General features: G+C 36.7%; 1 pseudogene across 1 annotated transcript in view; it reads left to right on the top strand.

Moving 5' to 3' along the window:
* LOC102830817 overlaps window positions 1–21,478 on the top strand; it is a 256,587-nt pseudogene that overhangs the window by 126,807 nt on the left and 108,302 nt on the right. Inside the window, exons 3-5 of the transcript XR_438699.1 lie at window positions 4,677–4,824; window positions 10,190–10,321; window positions 18,430–18,558. The product of XR_438699.1 is annotated as an uncharacterized LOC102830817 (transcript). The remainder of the gene's footprint in view (window positions 1–4,676; window positions 4,825–10,189; window positions 10,322–18,429; window positions 18,559–21,478) is intronic.

Here is a 21,478-nt window from a genome sequence, read left to right as displayed (position 1 = left end):
GTTAGGTGCCATCAAGTCGGTACTGACTCATAGCGACCTTATGCACAGCAGAATGAAACACTGCCTGGTCCTGGGCCAACCTCACTACTGTTGCCATGCTTGAGTCCTTCGACCCTGCCACTTGGCCAATCCATCTTGTTGGGGGTCTTCCTCCTTTTCTCTGACCCTCCACTTACCAATCATGATATCCTTCTCCAATGACTGGTCCCTCCTGACAATATGTCTGAAGTATGAGAGACGAAGTTTGGCCATCTTGGCCTCCAAGGAACACTCTGGCTGCATTTTTAAAAATACTTATCAGTTAATACTAGATTTATAAGATTGTGTGATCAATTTTTTTTTAATTGCTTGTTATTTGAAATATGGGGTTTATTGTGTGATCCATTTAAAAAGAAAGACTTCTGTTTATTTTTTAAAGAAATAAAAATATATCTGGAAACATGAAAAATAAAATAAGCGCTTGAAAGAGATCTGATGAAGTTTCGGGATCTAAATCGCTGTAGGTTTTAAGTCTTGCTATCGGACCTAATGTTGCTTTAGCTAAATTCCCAGGTCTTCTATGATAAGAATTATTCAGCTGGTGCTTTTTTCTGTTCATTTTCTAGTAACGTTTTTTATGTGTAATAAGCTTAAATAGATTATAATACAGGCAGTCTATGGATTATCAATGAGTTCCTTTCCTTAATCTGCCTTTAAATTGAATTTTTACATAGGTCAGAACAGTTAGATATGCATCTAAGATCATTTATTCAAATATTTGTCTTAGTATATAATGTACGTTTCTATACATTATTGTTGTTTTAAGTGATGTTAAGTCAGTTCCAACTCATAGTGAACCTGTATAGGATTTTCAAGGAGTGAGTGGTGGGTTTGAACTACTGACCTTGTGGTTAGCCCCATTCTCATCATGCAATGCCATATCAGGATTCCCTTCCTATGTATAATAAACCTTAAACACTTCTAGATACTAAAGTATCTTTAACATATTAATGCAGTGGTAATACTTATGGAGTCCTGATGTGGTACTCTAGGTTAAACACTGCTCTGCTAACCCCAAAGCCCTCAGTTCAAACCCACCAGAGACTCCTTGGAAGGGTCATTGTGTGTCAGACTAGACTCAATGGCATGTAGCAACAACCATAATATGTTTATGTACATCACAAAATAACACTCCTTTGTTATTGTGAACCATTGTATAAACCTCAGATGTTTAACATAGTAGACTTTATGCTGGTCGATTTATAACTACAGGTTGTGGGTAAGTCTGATGTTGGTAATTTAGGGACTGCCTATATTTAGCTTCTACAGAAGTCCCAAATGTTTTCATTTTTATTCGGTTGATGTATAATTGGTATTTAATTGAACTCTGTGGTAAGAGAAATGATCTCTTTGAAATGATAATAATAAACCCCCAAACAAACCCAATGCCATCAAATCAATTCCACCTCACAGCAACCCTATATGACAGAATATAACTGTTCCTTAGAGTTCCCAGGTCTGAAATCTTGCTACGAGCAGTAACGGTCTTATTTTCCTCTCATGGGTCAGCTGGTGAGTTTGTACCAGCAATCTTGTGTTTAACCCACTGAGCCACCAGCGATCCTTAGCTGGTGTGATAAAAGTGCTTTACAGTGTATTTATGGTAGAAATCTCTTGGTCTTTGGGTCTAACTGTGTTCAATCTGTATGTTTTTAGATATTCTGAATTATTTCAACTATGTCTCTGAGATAAGCTTGTAATCTTGCCATCTACAAAAATCTATTTAGCTTTCAGTCAGATAAATCTGCCTGTTACTAGACTATCTGTTAACAAAGATCCCTGAGTCATGTGGCAGCAGTTTTTGGATAGGGCAGACTACATTTTGCTAAACTTATGACTGCCTTAATTATTGTTTATTGGTACAATAATTTAATTTCTATCATCCACCTGTGGTCAGCAAACCAATCATTCATTCATCCATTCAGCACCAGCTCTAATCTAAGTCTGGGTGGAGTTCTAGAACCTAAGGATCAAATAGAGAATAAACCAAATATTGTAACTGATGTGATTTCAGGGTAGGGCTTTAGAATATATACTGGACCACAAGGTTGGCCTGAACCACAAGGTCGACAGTTCAAACTCTCCAGCTGCTCCTCAGAAACCCTATACAGGGCCCCTGTGAGTTGGACTCCACTTGACAGCATTTAACAACAACAACAAAGGAGAGGATCATAGAAACAGTCGCACAAGTTTTCAGGGGGCAGTGCTTAGTGTGGAATGAGAGGGGTTATCTGTCAAAGCAATATACCTTCCAAAAACTGTAACACAAAGACAATACCCACAAGGGAACTAGGGCAAGGGATTTCCTGAAGAGGAGGCAATCAGAGAGGGAGTTAATGCATCTAGCAGCAAGTTCTCACTTAGCAGCAAGGTGAGGAGTCTCTGGCAGAATACTCTGAAGATTAACAGAGGTTTCGGATCTTTTGTCGCCACAGAATATGTCTTATTTATGATTAGCCAATGATGAGTATAGTTTTGCAGGATACAGAAAGTAGGCAGGCTCTAAATATGCTAAAATACGTTAACTTGTTTGATCATTTGAGTGGCACCAGTGCACTGTGGGGTATTGGTGCGGCACGCTGTTATGCAAGTTTGGTTTGAACCGCATGGTCAGTGGTTCACGCTCACCAACTGCTCCTCAGAAACCCTATATGGAACTGACTCAACAGCACTTAACAACAACAACAGTAACACCATGTGCTTTGGACTAAGGGTCATAGACTGTTGTTAAGAAGTAAACAACATGGTGGCCATTTTTGACTTTACATTGTGGTTCTCTCTGGCCTGTTCATACAGCATCAGGTAAGCCTTGCTCATACTGCTTGAGTGGAAGGTAGAAAGGCAGGCAACTAATTGTTGTTGTTAAGTGCTGTTGATTCCGTTCTGAATTCATGATGATCCTGTAAAGGATTTCTGAGGAGCAGCTGGTGAGGTTGAACCATTGATCTTGTGATTCAGACTGACCTTGCAGTCCAGCTCATTAACTCACAGCACCACACCAGAACTCTAAAAAGAAAAGCCAATGTTAAACAAAGATGATTCTGGAGAGTGCAAATTGCTATGAAGAAAGTAAAACAGTAAAGGGATAAAGACAAATGAAGAAAAGTATAAGCTTCTCTGGTTATACGCTGAATGATGACAAAAAGCCAGCCATCTGAACAGACTCCACCTACAACAATTAAAAAAAAACAAAGACCAAGTAACAGGGAATTTCCAGCCACTTTTCCATTGTTGTTGTCACGTGCTTGTCTAGTATTTCTAAGGAGTGGCTGGTGGGTTTGAACTAGTGCTTATCCTACAGCACTACAGCTTCCATAAGGAATCCTAATATCTGATTTTTCTTGTTGACTCACTAGAACCACTGCCTCTCACAGAATCTGAATTTCAAATGACTTGGGCAGACTAGAGTTGCTGGCTAAAACCTGTAAAATGAAATGTGATGGATGTGAATGCAAAATAGTGCATTTGGGTTCACACACCCAATTATGCAGCACAAAATGGTCTACTTGTAGCTTGACAGATGTTCACCCGAAAAGAATCTAGGGATTCTAATTGACCACAAATTGGAGAATGCTCTTTGTTGTTCCTGATGGAAAAACCAATATGTAGATATTACCCTTGGGCAGGTTTCTGACCACTTTAAGATAACATTAGAGCTGTCCAAAAATGGGACACACTGCTATGGCAGGCAGAAAACACTCCATTCTTTAGTTTAAAAAATCAAGGAAGAATCCCCATTGTTGCTTTTGTAAAAACAAAACAAAACAAAACAAAAAACTCTGTTGTTTGAAACCCAGTTTAATGAGGGTTTTCCTGCAAGCCTGTTTCTTTTATTCCAACAAAAGTTTCTTCAGTTTGAGATAATTTATATGTAACTAAGGAGTTCTGGTAGCATAGTGGTTATGAGTCAGGCTGCTAACCTCCAGATCAGTAGTTCGAAATTACCTGCCATTCTGTGGGAGAAAGATGAGGTTTTCTGCTCCCATAAAGATTTACAGCCTTGGAAACCCATACAAGGTCCCTATGAGTCGGAATCGACTCCACGGCACATCACCACCACCACCACCACCACCACCACCACCAGCATGGAATCAGTGACATGGATATATTAGGTATATGGTGAAATTTACAAAAGTTTAGTTTTCTCAAAATAAAAATCTGATGTTTAAAATTCTTATCTTATTGTGATAATGAAGCATTTACCATTCAACATTCTTCAGATGTATAGTTTGCTGACATTAATTTGTGCTCATCATGTTATTCAACCATAATTCTTATCTGTTCTTAAACTTTTGTTAGCAACCTTAACAGAAGCTCAGATTAAAAAAATAATAATTTTGACCCAATATCTACTCTGTTTCTGATTAGGTATAATAATAAAATAAATATATGTAGCTATTTCCTAGTTTTGCCATGTAGTATCTGTTTTACTTAGATCATTTACTTAATTCCTCTGTGTTTCACTTTCCTCGTAATGAGGACAATAATTGTAACTTCCTTGAAAGAATGTTGTGAGGATTAATTTAGTTAGTAAACACAAAGCCATTAGAGCAGTGCCTCACAATAGGAAGTGAGATGTAAGTGTTAGCTCTTATTGTTGTTATTAAATGTAAATGTGTGCTCTATTCTTCCTTTAGGAGTTAATGACCAAGTTAATCACTGAGACACCTGACCAGCCAATCCCATTTCTTGTTGACTATCTTCAGTCTAAACAGGGAAACTGTGGACAACTTCAAAGAACTTTGTCTGGTTCTGCAGCTCTCTGGGCAGAAAGTGAAACATCAGGTAAATTAAAACTGTATTTTGGAATTAATTTTGAAGAGATTTTATATAAATTTAATGTGAAAAGCTACAAAAATCTTTCTAATGATAAGATGATTCTCAATGGATAGCTACTACCTAGAGTTAGAGGGAAGAGTATAGCAGGAGGACAAGGGAAAGTATAGACTTATGTTTGCTGGTATAATTAAATGCTGTTGAGTTGGTTTTGAGTCATAGTGACCTTGTATAGAATTACTAAAGGAGCTCTGGTAGTGTAGTGGTTACGAATTGGGCTGCAAGCCACAAGGTCAGCAGTTTGAAACTGCCAGCTGTTCCGTGGGAGAGAGATTAAGGGTTCTGCTTCCATAAAGATTTACAGCCTCAGAAACCCTGTACAGGGTTGCTATGAGTTGGAACTGACTCCATGGTACACAGCCACCAGCCATAGAGTTACCAAGGAGCAGCTACTGGGTTTGAACTGCTGACCTTGAGGTGAGCAGGCCAGGGCTTATCCACACCAGGACCCTAGTGTTGTGCTTCAACATAAATATAATTAAAGCCAAATCCAGTGCCATCGAGTGTATTCTCTTTCCTAGTGATCCTGTAGGACAGAGTAGAATTACTCCTTAGGGTTTCTGAAACTGTAAATCCTTATTGGAACAGACAACTTTAACTTTCTCTTGCAGAACATTTGGTGGGTTTGAACTGCTGACCCTGAGTTAGCAGCTCAACACTTAACCCACTGTGCCACTAGGGCTCCTTAAATATAACCAAGGAGGTTATAATTTGAGTGACTATAACTAAATGCATTTTAAACCTTGACTGTCAAATTAATTATTTGGATGCATCTTCTATTTGGCTAGAAAATATCTCCATATTCAAAGTACATAGGTAGTATTCTTTTTGAAGATAACAAAAATACATGAAGAGTGTCCTCCTCTTTTTGCTTTTAAATATATATAGTAATTTGGGATAAAACATTTTCTCCTCAAAAGGTTGTCAGTTAATATTCTGAAAAGGAAATCTGAAAGCAGCCCCTCCTTTTTTTTTTTTTTAGATATTTTAATGATTCTTCCTGAGTATTTATGGAATTTACTTTTTCTGGAATATGTCTAACTGCTAGTCTTTTTTCTTAAACGTTGACATATTTAATGACTCATTTCATTCAACAAACCCAGGTCTTAAGCCTAGAAGCGTTTGCTTTTTGGATTCCGTTATATTTCATCTTCAGGGAAATCAATTACTTGTTCATTGAGTCTCCTGTGCCGTCCTCTGCTGCCTCATTTTATTTGACATTGTATGTGCCTTTCTTGCTGTATTGATTATCTTCCAGGAATGTCTATCAGCTGTGCTCTCTGTATTATTGATCATTATTGATTCAATTTTCATTATATTAGTTTTCTTTTTTTTTTTCCCTTTGGATGCCAATTTAAATCTTTGTATTATGTTTTAGTTTCCTGTCAGTATTTTCTTATCTCTATCTCACTCTCTCTCTCTTTTTTTTTTTTTGTCTTTAGTTGCATTTTCATCATAGATTTCTTATCCTCTATCAGTTCTCATTTGTATTTTTTTCATAGAGTTCATTTCTTTTCCCCATTTTCATTGAGAAGATTATTCAATCATTTAAAAAAATTTTATTGTACTTTCACAGTAAATCTTTTTCAGATCTATGAATTTTCTCTGCAACTTGAGTGCTATATTCTTTTTTCAAAAAGCTTTTGCTTTGAATGAGTCATAGTTTATATGAGAGTACATCGGTTTTGCAGTCATCTTATCATATTTTATTTCATTGCAATGATTACAATCCCCTCCATGCATCGTTATTTAACAGTATTTGCTTCTATTCCCTCTGTTTGTTTTCTTGATGTACACAAGCATACTCAGAAATATATAGTCATTTAAACAACCAAAGGGCACGTTCTGCTCCTGGCTGCCATCACAGAACCTTTCTCTTTCCATGACTCTAGAGTCCTCAGCTGCTGTATCTCTCCATGTCCTCATCTCTGTCTCCGTTCTGGTATTGCTGCTTCTCTGGATAGGGTCCCACATTCCACTCATGCTCTTTTCCCTTGATGGCCCTAGGGTCCTCTGTTTCTGGATTGTGAGATTAAATTCTTCCCCCTTAATGTTACAAAATTTCTACCTTTACAGTTGTGACAATCACAATTAGTCATGATCACAGTTACTCACTATTGAATCAAAAGAAATCCCCAGTTTCTTTCACCAGACCCATCTAGACAAGATGAAAACTGTTCAGTGGGGCTTCTACCTTCCCCCCACATACTCTGAAACTAAACTCCCTCTTGAAAACGTGTAAGCCAGCCACTTCATGCCTTTATACACCCCTCCCACACCTATTTTAAATAGCCAATGTCTAAGTTGCCACTCCCTATCAACCCTGTATACTGAGGAGATAGGTTTAATCCTGGATGTGAAGACTCCTTTCTTGGTTGGTATTTTGAGCTACTACATCCATAAGTATAGGTCAAGTTCATCAAGTTGTAGCAATTTACACTTGCTTCCTTTATCAAATTTGTTTGTCTTCCTCTAGTCGAGCTCTGGTCATCTGGTGTCTTTTTTGCGTTTCCAAATTTAGATGTGAAATGGTCTACATATAATTCTAGGTTTGCCATTATAGGTGAACTTTTCTTTATTCTCCTCACAATATAAAACCCAAATCCACTGCTGGCAAGTTGATTCTGACACATCGTGCCCCTATATGTCAGACTAGAACTTCTCTATAGGGTTTCCAAGACTGTTATATTTATAGGGGAGTCCTGGTGTGGAGCTGTGGGTTAATGCGCCAGACTGCAAAGCCATTTGAACTACAAGATTGGCAGTTCAAACTCACCAGCTGCTCGTCAGAAACCTTATACAGGGTCACTATGGGTCGGAACCGACTCGACAGCACTCAACAACAACAACAAAAATATTTATGGGAACTAGCTGCCACATCTGTCTCCTATAGATTCCAACCAGCTACCTTTTGGTTAGTAACCAAGTGTTTCAACCCTGCACCACCAGGATTCCTCCTTACAATACAGCTTGTTACTATTTGGATCCTTCTCAAAAACGTTAGAGAGGCAGGTGAAACCCATGTCCTCTATTGAAGTTTCTTGGTGTGATGCCGTAGGATACATAGTGAATTGCTACCACAAGGTCAGGCAAATAAACCCATCAGCCACTCTTAGGAAATCCTATACAGGGTCCTATTGAAATAGAGCCAACTCTGTGATACTTAGCAGCATCATAACAATGACTGTTTCCAGGTTCAGTTGAATCCTCAGCTTCTGCTTAAATGACCAGTGACTTCTGGCCTCATTTCTTTTCAATGGACTAAGCAATTACAGTATCACTGTTAGATTATTTGAATTAACATGGATTTTTTTTTGAAAGTGGAAAATGAAAACTAATCTACAAAGTTTAATACACCATCCTTTTTGGCTTCTTTCACTTTTTCTTTGTATCATGGATACTATATTTTATGTCAAGAATTATTTTTTTCTTTATCTATAGTGTATTCTGTTAGCGTAGTGGTAACGAATCAGGCTGCGAACCTTAAGGTCAGCGGTTTGAAACTACCAGCTGCTCCGCAGGAGAAAGATGAGGTTTTCTACTCCCGTAAAGATTTACACCCTCGGAAACCCTGTACAGGGTCGCTATGGGTCGGAACTGACTCGACGGCACTTAACAACAACAACATAGTGCATTAGAAGAAATTGTTGTTGGTTAGCATTGATTAGAACCGACTCAAAGGCACTTAACAACAACAACAACAACAACAATTGATTAGGCTCCAAATCAAACTTCCATGTTAATCTTGTGTTTAACTAGCTGGTGTGGCACTGTGGGTTAATGTGCCAGACTGCAAAGCCGTTTGAACTGCAAGGTCGGCGGTTCAAGCTCACCAACTGCTCCTTGGAAACCCTATAGAGAGTCACTATGGGTTAGAATTGACTCGATGGCACTTAACAACAACAATCATCTCATTGAATACCAAAAGAGGCATTAAAAATCCAAGCACTAGGCACAAGGAATCAATATTATCAAGTCAATATCAGTGGTTTGCTAAAGCCTAGAAGGTACTAATGGGGGTAGAGCAGGCAGAAAGAGACTGATAGATTTCTGGACCTCCACAATGCTAGTTTTCTACCCCAGAATAACCTCCTTCTGTAAATTTGCAATCTAGCAGTATTTTTCAATCTGTATCTATTTTGGAGACATAATTTATTCGGCTGTCAGTTTGTTGTACTGTGGTGACTTGCATCTTGATATGATGCTGATGCTATGTCACCAGTATTTTTAATACCATCAAGGTCACTCACAGTGGACAGGTTCCAGTGGACCTTCCAGAATAAGACAGATGAAGAAGAAAGTCCTGGATATCCACTTTTTAAAAATTATCTATTGAAAACTCTAGGTACTACAACAGAATATTGTCTGATATAATCCCTTAGGTTGGAAGACACTACACAATGGGTGCAACATTGGTCTCAAGCATCTTGAAGATGGCACAAGGCTTGGCAAGTTTTGTTATGTTATACATCAACCAATTGAGTAAAAGCTAGTTGAACACAATATTAATTCATAATATGGTTAGTGACATCTGCTGTTTTTGTGTGCCATGGAAACCTTGTTGTTGAGTACAGTTGAGTCATTTCCGACTCATAGTGACCCTGTATAGGGTTTCCAAGGAGTGCTGGTGAGTTTGAACTGCTGGCTGTGTGGTTCAAACCGACCTTGAGGTCCTTGAGGTCCTACAGCACCACACCAGGACTCACTAGTAAAAATACAAAATGCTGCAAGGGAGTTAAGAGCGATGAAGTCTTGGAAAGATCATTGCATTTGGCAAGCGAAATGGCATTGACCATCTTAGAAGGGTAACTATAGCTAAATTGATTAAATTGATCTTTCTTAAATATAAAATGGGAAAAAAATGGATGATGCTCTGGAAGAAATTTAGGCGAATGTGACATTTTATTGTGACACTGATAAAATGTATCATTTTATTATGACAATGAGTAATAGATAAGATAGCATCAAGTGAATGGTTTTTACTTAAATGTCTAATTATTTCTGTTTACAAAGTATAAAATAATTTATTGCATGATACTCATCCTATTCAAGAATGTTATTTTAATTATTGGAAACCCATGCTTTATTGATAGTTTAATATAATATAATCTTTATAATATTCATATGGAAACTGATTCATCTCATATTCCAGGCTCAAATTTATAAGAACATACATTTGGTTATATGTATTAATTTTAAAATGAAATATCCTATAGCTTTTGTCAGGTATGTTTAATGATTTCATAAGTTTCATTTGTCATCAATCTTCAAAAAAAATGCTCATTGGGTTTTTATGTGTATTTTGTTTTTATAGAACATAAAGGAACAAGAAGGGATTTCAGAAATTATGATAAACCTTGGCAACTAAATGCAAAGAAGCCCAAAAAATCGAAAAGTGACATTGCTGTATCTAATATTTCTCCACCATCACCAGAATCCAAATCATGTAAGGAAGTTTGTTATTCAAATGTTATTTAATGCATGCAAACCTATGTTATTAAGAAGATAGAGAGGGTCTGAATTGAAGTCAAATTCTTACTGAGATTTCTGGTTATTAATCCTAATGAATTTCTCTTTGATTTCAGCATTAACAGCAAGTTTTATTTATTGTGTATCTGATGCTGCAGGATAATGTACTGGAACGCAAGGTCAGTTTGAAACACAAGCTTGGCAGTTCAAACTCACCAGTCACTCCTTGGAAGCCCAATACAGGGTCACTATGAGTTGGAACCAACTCTTTAACACTTAACAACATCAATCCCTTAAACATCTGCAATTGATTTAGATAGCTTTAAGATTAATACTCCTTTTAGATAGCAAGCTGCAGGGAACAGGACCCTTGCCTTTGAAAGCCAGTTGCAGCATTGCATCATATTTCAAAGCAATACCAAGTCTACATTTGTAGATTTTATGTACTTAAGGACATATAAAACAAATGGAATCTTTTACAGACTAAGCAAAGGAGATTGTTATTCAAAATGTTTAACAAAAAAAGTAAATCTAAAAACATATAATCCTTCAACCACAGTCTCCCTATTCATTATTTTCGACTAAAATCTCTATAATTTCTCTCTCTCACTACACAGAGTACCCCCTTTCTCTCAGTGCTTCCTTTATTCTCCCACCAGTATAGCCACTGGGTATACTGGTGCTCTGCTTCTACCACATATTTATAAACACACCAACTAGCTCAGGAGGCAGTAGCAAATCAGTTTTTCTTGGAGAACAGTCAGGTTGAAAGCTGTTCTTTTTGTGCTTTAATTTTTCGTGTTGGTACAGAGTAAAATGATTTTAATTTCAACAGAGCAAGAAGGGAGGTAGAAAATATTTGTCGAGTGTGCTAAAAATCAGTTATATGCTACTGGAATCTGAATTTGGGCCACTCTGAGTTTCCTTATTGATAAAGTGCCTAGTTATAAGTGTCCTATTTGCCCTTTAATGTTATGTAAACTTTCCCTCACTTTGAAATAATTGAACCAGCCCTTACTTACAACAAATTCTGCATCATGATCGCCTTCACTTGTTACATGTGCCACTTTTAAAGGCTTCAGTCCTTCTCTTTGCACCTGTTCCAATTTACCTACAAATTCTTAACGATACAATTAGGCACAACAGATCTTGTCCACTTAAAAATTATTTTATGAGTCCCACAAAGTTATATTGAAAACTATGTGGATTCTTACAAATTGGTGCATACATTTAGGTCCTGTTTTTTTGCTTTGTTTTTTAAATATATATTTGGTGTAATAAATTACCTAAAATAAGTCCTTGTTTCCTGAGAAGCATCTATAACCCTGATCACAACTCCAGATAAGGACAATTCAAGAAATGAAAGCCAGAGACTAGTATCCCTCATTACCATGCAGACAAATCATTTCACCAGATATTATCAATTCCAAATAAGGAAATATGTAAAAAGATAATACCCTATGATCAAACAGAGCTAATCCTAAAAGTTCAAGGTGTGTTTAGCATACAAAATCAAGTTGTGTAATTCACTGCATTAACAGACTTAAGGGAAAAATTGCATAGCCATTGAGTAGATGCAGAAAAAAAATAGTTCACAAAATACAAAGACTTTATTATTAAAGCTCTCAGTAAACTATAAATATAGTTGCATTTGCTCAGCTTAATAAAAGGAATCTCAAAAAATCTTACAGCTAATATGATAATTTGATACTGAAATATTATATAGCTTTATAAAAGGGATCTCTGAAAAATCTTAGAGCTAATATGATAATCAAGATTGAAATATTATATAGTCTTCCTTTGTGACTGAGAATAAGAGAGGGATGAGCACCCTTATCATTTATATTCATCATGTAGTAGAGTTCATAACCAATGAAGTCAGACAACAGAATGATGTATAAATATTGAAAATGAAGAGATAAAAATGTACTTTTTATATTTAAATACATTTAATAGAAAACACCTAAAATTAATGAGTTCAGCAAAATTGAATATGCAAAATTGAAATATAATTTTATAGTCCTGGCATGACATTGTAGGATAAACACTAGACTGCTAACTATAAGGTCAGTGGTTCAATCCCATTGGTCACGCCACAGAAACCCTATACAAAGTCGCTATGAGATGGAACTGACTTGATAACACTTAACAACAGTAACATAAAACAAGGTGTTACTTTGAGGACTAAAGTGTACCCGATTCAAACAGTGGTATTTTCAATCACCTCATCTGCATGTGAAAGCTGGACAGTGAATAAAGAAGACCATATAGGAAATGATGCATTTGAAATTTGGTGTTAGTGAATACTATTGGAACCACCATGATCTGCCAGCAGAACAAACAAACCTGTCCTGGAAGAAATACAGCCAGAATGCTCCTTAGAACCAAGGATGGTGAGGCTTCATTTCTCATACTTTAAAAATGTTATCAGGAGGGACCAAGACCTAATGCTTGGTAAACTGGAGGGTCTGTGAAAAGGAGGGAGATGTCCAACAAGATTGATTAACATAGTGGCAGCAGCAATGGGCTCAAACCTAACAGCAGTTGTAAGGATGTAGGACGGGGCACTGTTACATACTCTTGTGAGTTGAAACTGAATTGATGGCACCTAGTAACAACGGCAACAAAAATACTGGCATGAAAGAACTTAATATGCAAGGATCAATTGAATGGGAATTTGTACAAATTCTCTACACTCAAATCTGAATTCATTGCTGAGAGAAATTAAAGAGCTGTATGTGAGTGATATGTACATGCTCACGTTCAATATTCTACAAATTGGTCAACAGATGGAATGTAATTTCTATTGGAATCCAAGAAGAATTTTTAGCCCCTATTGTTGTTAAATGCCATTGAGTTGGTTCCAACTCATACCAACCCTGTATTGGGTTCCGTAGGTGGTTAATCTTTGTGAGTGCAGAAAGTCTCATCTGTCTTCCCTGCAGCAGCTGGTGGACCAACTTTGTGCTTCATACTTCTATGCTTATCCCACAGAGCTAGCGTACTTCCATTTTGTTGTTGTTGTTAAGTGTTGTTGAGTTAGACTCATAGTGACCCTGCATAGGGTTTTCAAGGAGCAGCTGATAGATTTGAACTACTGATCTAGTGCTTAGCAGTCTTGTGCTTATCCTATAGTGCCATACCAGTAGTCCTTAGAAATTGACATATTATTCTCAAAATTATTTGAAAAAGTAAAAAGACATGATTTTGCAAAGCAATTTTTAAGAATATGAGCTAGGTTTGGGAATTTACCCTACCTGAACTAAAGGCTTATTATAAAATGACTGTTATGAAGACAGTATGGTTTTCATGAAACAGTTGATAAATAGATCAACTGAGCATAATAAAATAAAGGGTCTAAAATAGATTCGTATTGGTTGTTAAGTGCCACTGAATGGGTTCCAACTCATAGCGACCCTGTATAAGCTTTCCAAGGAGTAACTGGTGAGCTTGAACCGTTGACCTTGTGGTTTAAACTGACCTTGCAGTCCACCGCATTAATCCACAGCACCACACCCAGTTACATTATCTCCCCCACTCCTCCAACAAAACCAAGTGCTGCCAAGTCAATTCTGATTCACTGCAACCTTGTATAGGGTTTCTGAAGTGGTAAATTTGTACAGTAACAGAAACCCTCATTTTTCTCCTTTAGAGTGGCTTATGGATTTGAACTACCATTACTAGTCCTGTGCATATCCCACAGAGCCACCAGAGTTCCTTTATTTCCAACAATGACACTGAAATAATTAAATGGAGAAAGAAATATCCTTTCAACAAAGTGGATAATTATATGAAAAAAAAGTATGGCCCTTGACCCCTACCTTAAATCATATGTGCAAATCGAATTAAAATGAATTAGGGTGTTGGTGATGTTGGGTGCCATCAAATAAGTTCTGACTCATAGCGGCCCTGTGTATGGGGTGTGATGGGGTGTCATTGGGTAAAGCATTCATGAAATTTTTCTATATATTTCATATACCTGCACATGATTTTGATATCTCAAAATAAAAACATAAAATGTGCCATCATTGGAGTAAGTAGTAAAGCCAAACGTGAGAAATATTGGCAGCACATGTCTGGCCGAAAACTTGTATCCCTGGTATGTTAAGAACTCTGTAAATAATTAAAATATCTTGGGTAATTAAACTTTGTTGGCAGTTTTTGAGTCTGCCCAAAGTTGTCTCAGAATAAAGTCCTGGTTATTTTGTGGAGCACAGTTCTACTCTGACGTACATGGATCATGACATTGAAATTGCTTGATATATGTTTTTTTTATTATTATTATAGAAGTGTAAGATACTGTTGTTCTGTGGATACAGAGTTTCTGTTAGATTGATAAAATTTTGGAAAGATAAAATTTTGGTGTTGGCAGCATAACATTCTAAATGTGATGAAAGACACTCAAAAATGACTGCAACAGTGAATTTTATGTTTTGTATATTTTGCCACACAATTGAAAACATTTAGCAAATTTTGGATACTCCAATCATGTCTGTTTTAAAAAACTGTACCATTTCCATTTAAAAATGTTCCCTAACTAAACTACTGTTTACTCTTCAACTGCTTAGATGATAAATAGTGTTGACAATGGAAACAGAAATTGAAAAGTGAGTTGGACAATAATACTGACTTAAAAAAAAAATTGTATATTGTCTTCTTTTGTAAAGAAAAAGAAAAAGAGACCTTGATGGCATATAGTAATTTAAACACACACACACACACACACACACACATTAATTAATTAAAGAAATAATACAGATTAGGGAAATTGTTCAAAAGAGGTTGGCAAAATCTTGAACAATGGAATACATGGTAGAACTTCTTTTGTCTGCTCCCTCATCCCCGCGCATCTATCCTAACCTGGCTGGGTCCCCAGGGATTCTTTAGATCCTATGATCATGATTGGCTGGCTTGTGAGGTAATCACAGTATGCCTGGAAGTCTTTACCCCAGACATTGATCACAGCCACTATTTTCACTTTCCATTGCTGGAACAGAGTGTGCAGATATTAGCTGAATTCTCCATCCAAGAATCTATTAAATAAACTCAAAGGAGGCAGTTGCTGCTAATTTGTATTAAATATGTAACTTTTTGAAAATTATGGAGGTAATTGTACCTTCTTGGACTACTTAAATAAAACAGGCATATGGAAATATAAATTAGTAGTCTCTTCTTATTTACTGCCCTCGAACTCTACTCCCTTAGAGATAAAAAGTTGTTAGGGAGTTGACTCTGACTTATGATAGGTAAGCCATGTGACAGAGTAAAGTATAAAGTGCTCCATAGGACTTTTACGGATTGATTCTAATAAGTAGATTGCCTGGCTCTTCGTCCAAGGTACCTTGGGGTGAATTGGAACTTCCAGACTTTTCATTAGCCACTGAACATGTTAACGATTTGCACTCCTCAGTGTTTCCTCTAGAAATAGTGTGCATTTTGACGTTGTTTTCATTGTATAGACACATACAAACAATTTACGTGGGCTGATCTGCTTTACTAAACTGTATCCAGCAACTGAAGGGCATTTAGATTCTTTCTAAGACTTTTCTGTCACAATATATTGAAAGAAACAAACATCTTGTGTGTTCTAGTAAAAAAAACAGTGCAATTCATTTCTTCATGATGATTTTTCCAGGCATAAGATCGCTGTCTCACAGGGACAGGGCATTTTCTTATTGTAATACATAATTCCAGAATACTTTTTCCGAAAGGTTACAGAGAGATATATTTCAAGGTTACAGAGAGATATATTTCAATTATAAGTCTGAGGCTCTATTATCTGTATCCCTGTCATATAAATGTTTTAAAAATCATTATTTTTATCAAAACAAAAACATACATGGTCAACAGTCAAAGTAGAGTGTGGTGGCTCCCTATGCTAAGCACTGGACTGCGAACTACAAGGTCTGTGCGTCCACCAGCCACTCTGCGGGAGAAAGATGAGGATGTCTGTTCCCTCTAAAATTTAAAGCCTTGGAAAGCCTATTGGGGTTTGAGATAGAAATAAGTGATGACATTTAACAACAACAAAAATCAAAGTACCATTGCAAGGTAGCAATGTCTTTCTGTCCACTGCATTCTGCTCCTAAATGGGAATCATTTTCAGTTCTTTTTCAAGTTTCTTCTGGTACATATTTCTTCATATCTGAGTATTTTTAAATACTTTCATAGTGCTGTTTTACTGTTAAAATTTGAGTCCTCTCTCTTTCCCGAGCCTTTGTTTAATTCTCACAGCTCAGTAATGCAATTATTTCCAGTATTGGTTGAAAATATACTGTATTGATATTGTTGTCCGTTGTTATTGTTAAGTGCCTTTGAATCAATTCCAACTCATAACGATGCTGTATAGGAGTTCCAAGGAGCAGCTGGTGGGTTTGAACTTCCAACCTTGCTTCTCATACTGACCTTGAGGTCCAGAGCTTATCCTCCAGCACCACACCAGGACTCCATTGTCTGTTGTTAAGTACCATCAAGGCAGTTCCAACTCATAGCAACCCTGTAGTGGATTTTTGAGGAGTGACAGGTGAGTTTGAACCACCGACCCTGTGGTTCAAACTGACCTGCAGTCGAGTGCTTATCCTACAGTGCCACACCAGGACTCCTGATGATATTAATAAACTATTAATTGGCATTTTTCAAAGTTGATTCATGAGCTATCCAACTATTTTTTTTTTTCTTCAGAATTAACCATTGCTTTGTTTTCCTGTTTGTTCTGTTTTTTATATGCCCATCGTTAATGCTCCCCTGATCCCTGCAAAGGAACTTTAATGCCTGTCAATATGATTGATGCATCAAGTCATCTTTACGCCTTTCTAATTTTATTTGATTATTTATACTTTATTTCATTTTAAAGATTTACAGTCCTCTGCCCCTTGGCTCCAATCTTGACTCCTTGATTTTCTCAGCTGTCTTCTGAGAGCATTCTTCACTGCCATTCTGGAAATTCCTTTTGCCTTTCCATTATGGTGGATCACTTATTTCCTGAATTCCAAATCTTCCCCCTTTTTTGCTTTACTCATTTATTTTGGTGAAGCAGCTCCTCAGTCACTTTTTTAAAAAATAGTACTTGAGGGATAACATTTTTCAGTCCTTACTTGAGCATAGAATTCTAAGTTGGAAGTAATTTTCACTTGAAATTTGCGAATCATTGCGTCTCCGCTTTTTAAGATCAAATATTGCTAATAAGAAGTCTGATCATTTTACTTTCGATTTATCCCCCTGGAAACTTTCAAGGTGTTTTCTTTATTGTCAGTGTTTTAAAATATTATGATATCTTGAATTGTGTCATATACTTAGTGGGCCTTTTTAATATGAAAAAGAATGAAGTTTTTCATCTAAAAGTATTAGGCATGCTATTCCAAGCTCTGGCCCCACATCCATATTGAAGGTCCTGCTAGGTGAAAATAAAATTCAGAAACAAAAAATAAGTAAGTTCTTACATTCCTACTAATTTGATATTGTTCCTCCTGGATTGATGCATTATTGTTTAAATGGAAGGACATGTACTATTTATTTATTTTGCGCTTCCTCTCTTTTGGATTTAGATTTGTTTTCACTATCTTGTTAAATCCTATTGCCCCTCATAAGTCCATTTTTTATCTTCTAAAAAAATATGTACTATTTATTCTATAGTAATTCTTTGAGAGAAAATAAATTCCTTTAGTATAATTTTAGTAATAATTTGGGGTAAGCATGCTACATACATGTATTCAGGTGGTTTTCAGAATATAAAGCAAAAATTTCTTTAAAATACATTAAAATTTCTGATGAAGAAGTTAGAAATTATTTTATTCTGATAACTTGATACATTATATTCTTTGCCTGTGTATATTTTCCCCAAATTACAGAAATGACTAGTTTCAGATCAGTGTCTGCATTTTCTTCTTTCTATAAACACCATCATCCTTCCCTTCACTGTTTGAGTTAAAATGCTTTATTCTACCCTTTGTTTGATCATCAGAAAACCATCTTCAAGGGAACCATTGATCTTGGTGCAATCATTCACATGATGATGAATATTAAGTTTATACCTTTATTTAACATGCATATGAAATAACCTTTATTTATTTATTTTTTTTAACACAGTGCCAACATCAGTAGAACATGCTAAATGGAATTGGCATATTAAACCAGAGAGCCGTGAGTTTGATGAATTGAACCACATCCTTCAAGAGAGCAAGAAACTGGGAAAAGCCCTAGAGAATCTTTCTCGAAGTAAGTTCATTTACTTGATCATAACTGAAATTCCTAACCAAAATTCAAAGAAGACACATTCATTACTATCAACGGTAACCTATTTGCAACATCCTCCTTATAATTTTGTGAGAGGCTGAGGAGTTCTAAGGGCATGAGACTGAAAATGAAGACTGATTGAGAATTTTACACAGAAGACTGGTTATACAGAGTTGAAGAAACTATAGCATACCAAGACTGTTTGACTGTATCCTCTGTAACAAGGTCTCTGCCACCAGGTCACATGTACCTAATGTCTCTTTTGTACACATCTTGAAACATACATAGTTCTGTATTATTATTGTTAATATATGTATCTGTTGCCTCCATTAGCTCTTGACTTAAAACTTTTTAAGGGAAGTAATTGGGCCTCGCTCTGCCATCTATGAGGTGACGGACTTTAGGCAAATCCTTTAATCTTCATTAGCCTCAGTTCTTTCATTTCTAAAACAGGAAAACAATATTGAACTCACTTTGTCTGTGTGATGTGATTAAAAAATTGTATATTTCAAATTGTTGTTGAGTACCGTTGAGTTAGTTCCAACTCATAGTGACCCTGCATGGGTTTTCTGAGGAGCAGCTGGTGGGTTTGAACTTCTGACCTTGTGGTCTGCTGTCCAGTTCTGATCCTACAGTGCCACAATAGGAGCAATTTAAAATAAGCACTTTAAAATAAATGTTATTGCCACGATAGTCAGCAAACAAGTATTTCATAAATTCACTTTATATGTACAGCTTTACATATTTCTACTTTATGAGTTTTGTTGTGAGTTCTTTCCTTATCTCTTAAGTATTTCTCAAGAGTAAACTTTGGAAATACGTTAATGCCATGGCCTCATTAAAATTTTCTTCTAAAGACGTGAAATGTTAAAAAATACTAAAATGTAAAATATGAAAATACTAAGAAATTCTGTTGTTGTTAAATGCCACTGAGTCATATAATCCAGTACTGATCCTACAGCACCACAAATTCTAGTGGAATGTATTTGAGGTTCTGTGTATGTTTTCACATAGCATAGTTTTGCATATTTCATGACTTGTGTTACTTGGTGCATTTGGAGAGAAGTTGTGTGGGAGAAAGATGAGGCTTTCTGCTCCTGTAAAGATTTATAGCCTCAGAAACCCTGTACAGGGTCGCCATGAGTTGGAACTGACCCTGTGGTACATAATCACCAACCACTACTTACAATGTATGTTTATATATACAGAAGCATGGAGTCCTGGTGTGACATGTAGGATAAGCACTAGACCACAAAGTCAGTTTGAACTGCAAGCTGAAACTCATCAACTGATCTTTAGGAATGCTATCCAAGGTCTCCAAGAGTTAGAACTAACACATCAGCACTTAACAGCAGCAGTATATACATATATACTGGAATCTTGTGTGGCACTGTAGGATAAGCACTGAACTGCTAATTGCAAGGTCAGTGTTTCAAACCAACCATCTGTTCCTTGAAAATTCTAAATAGGGTTGCTATGAGTTGAAACTGATACATTTGCCCTTAACTACAACATATACAGAAATAATGTATATGTACACATTATTATGTTTTTGTATATAGGACCACATATATAGGTGATTGCTTATAAATATTATGTATAGGTAATTGTGTTTATGTATATTTGCATGTTGTTGTTACTGTGGTCAAGTCGATTCTGACCCATAACAACCCTGTATATAGTTTCTAAGAAGCACATGATGAGTTTGAACTGCCCAGTTTGTGGTTCACAGTCTAGTGCTGCTCCTACAGTACCACACCAGGAGATAGACGTACATGTAATTATGTTTATGTATATATGAATATGTCCACCTGTCATCTGTCAGTTTGTCATACTGTTGTGGCTTGCATGTTGCTGTGAATTTGGAACCTTTGCCACTGGTATTTTGAATACCAGCCAGGTCACCCATGGTGAACAGGTTTCACCTGAGCTTTCAGATTAAGACTTCTGGTGTGGAACAGTAGGAGAAGCACTGGAATGCAAACCACAGGATCGGTGGTTCAAACCCACTAACTGCTCCTTGGAAACCCTATACAGGGTCGCTGTGAGTTGGAACCAACCTATGGCACTTAACAACAATAGCAACAACAGTGAAAAGGAGAGATGGACTACTTCCAAATATTTAGTCGCTGAAAACCTTATGAATATCAGTGGAACACTGTCATATAGCACCAGAATATTGAATACTGAAACATGATGAGAAGACCAGAATATTGGCAAATATGGTGCCACATGATGAGCTTTACAGGTTGGAAGGCACTCAAATTATGTCTGGGTAAGAGTTGCCTCCTCCAGGTAGAGTTGACCATGATGACACCAATGGAGTAGAGCTTTCAGGACCTTCGTTTACTGATGGAGCACAACTCAAAATGAGGAGAAACAACTGTAACATACATTAATAATTGGAACATGGAATTTATGAAAGCATGAATCTAGGAAAATTGGAAATGAAAATGAAATGGAACACATAAACAGTGTTATATCCTAAGCATTAATGAAAGGAGCTCTGGTAGCGTAGTGGTTACGAATTGGGCTGTGAACCACAAGGTCAGCAGTTCGAAACTACCAGCTGTTCCACAGGAGAAAGATAAGGCAGTCTGCTCCCGTAAAGATTTGCAGCCTCGGAAACCCTGTGCAGGGTCGCTATGAGTCGGAACCGACTCCACAGCACATAACAACAACAAGCATTAATGAAATAAAATGGACTGATATTGGCCATTTTGAATCTGACCATCCCATGGTTTCCTATGCTAGGATTAACAAATTGAAAAGGAATGGTATCGATTTCATTATAAAAAAGAACATTTCAAGATATATCTTGAAGTACATTGCTGTCTGTGATAGGATAATGTCCATGCACTTAAAATGAAGATAAGTCAAAACTACTCACCAACCACTAAAG

Source organism: Chrysochloris asiatica, unplaced genomic scaffold (assembly GCF_000296735.1).
Source record: "Chrysochloris asiatica unplaced genomic scaffold, ChrAsi1.0 scaffold00036, whole genome shotgun sequence".
Taxonomy (NCBI): Eukaryota; Metazoa; Chordata; class Mammalia; order Afrosoricida; family Chrysochloridae; genus Chrysochloris; species Chrysochloris asiatica.
The sequence above is the reverse complement of the archived record's forward strand: the minus strand, read 5'-3'. Positions and strand labels throughout refer to the sequence as shown.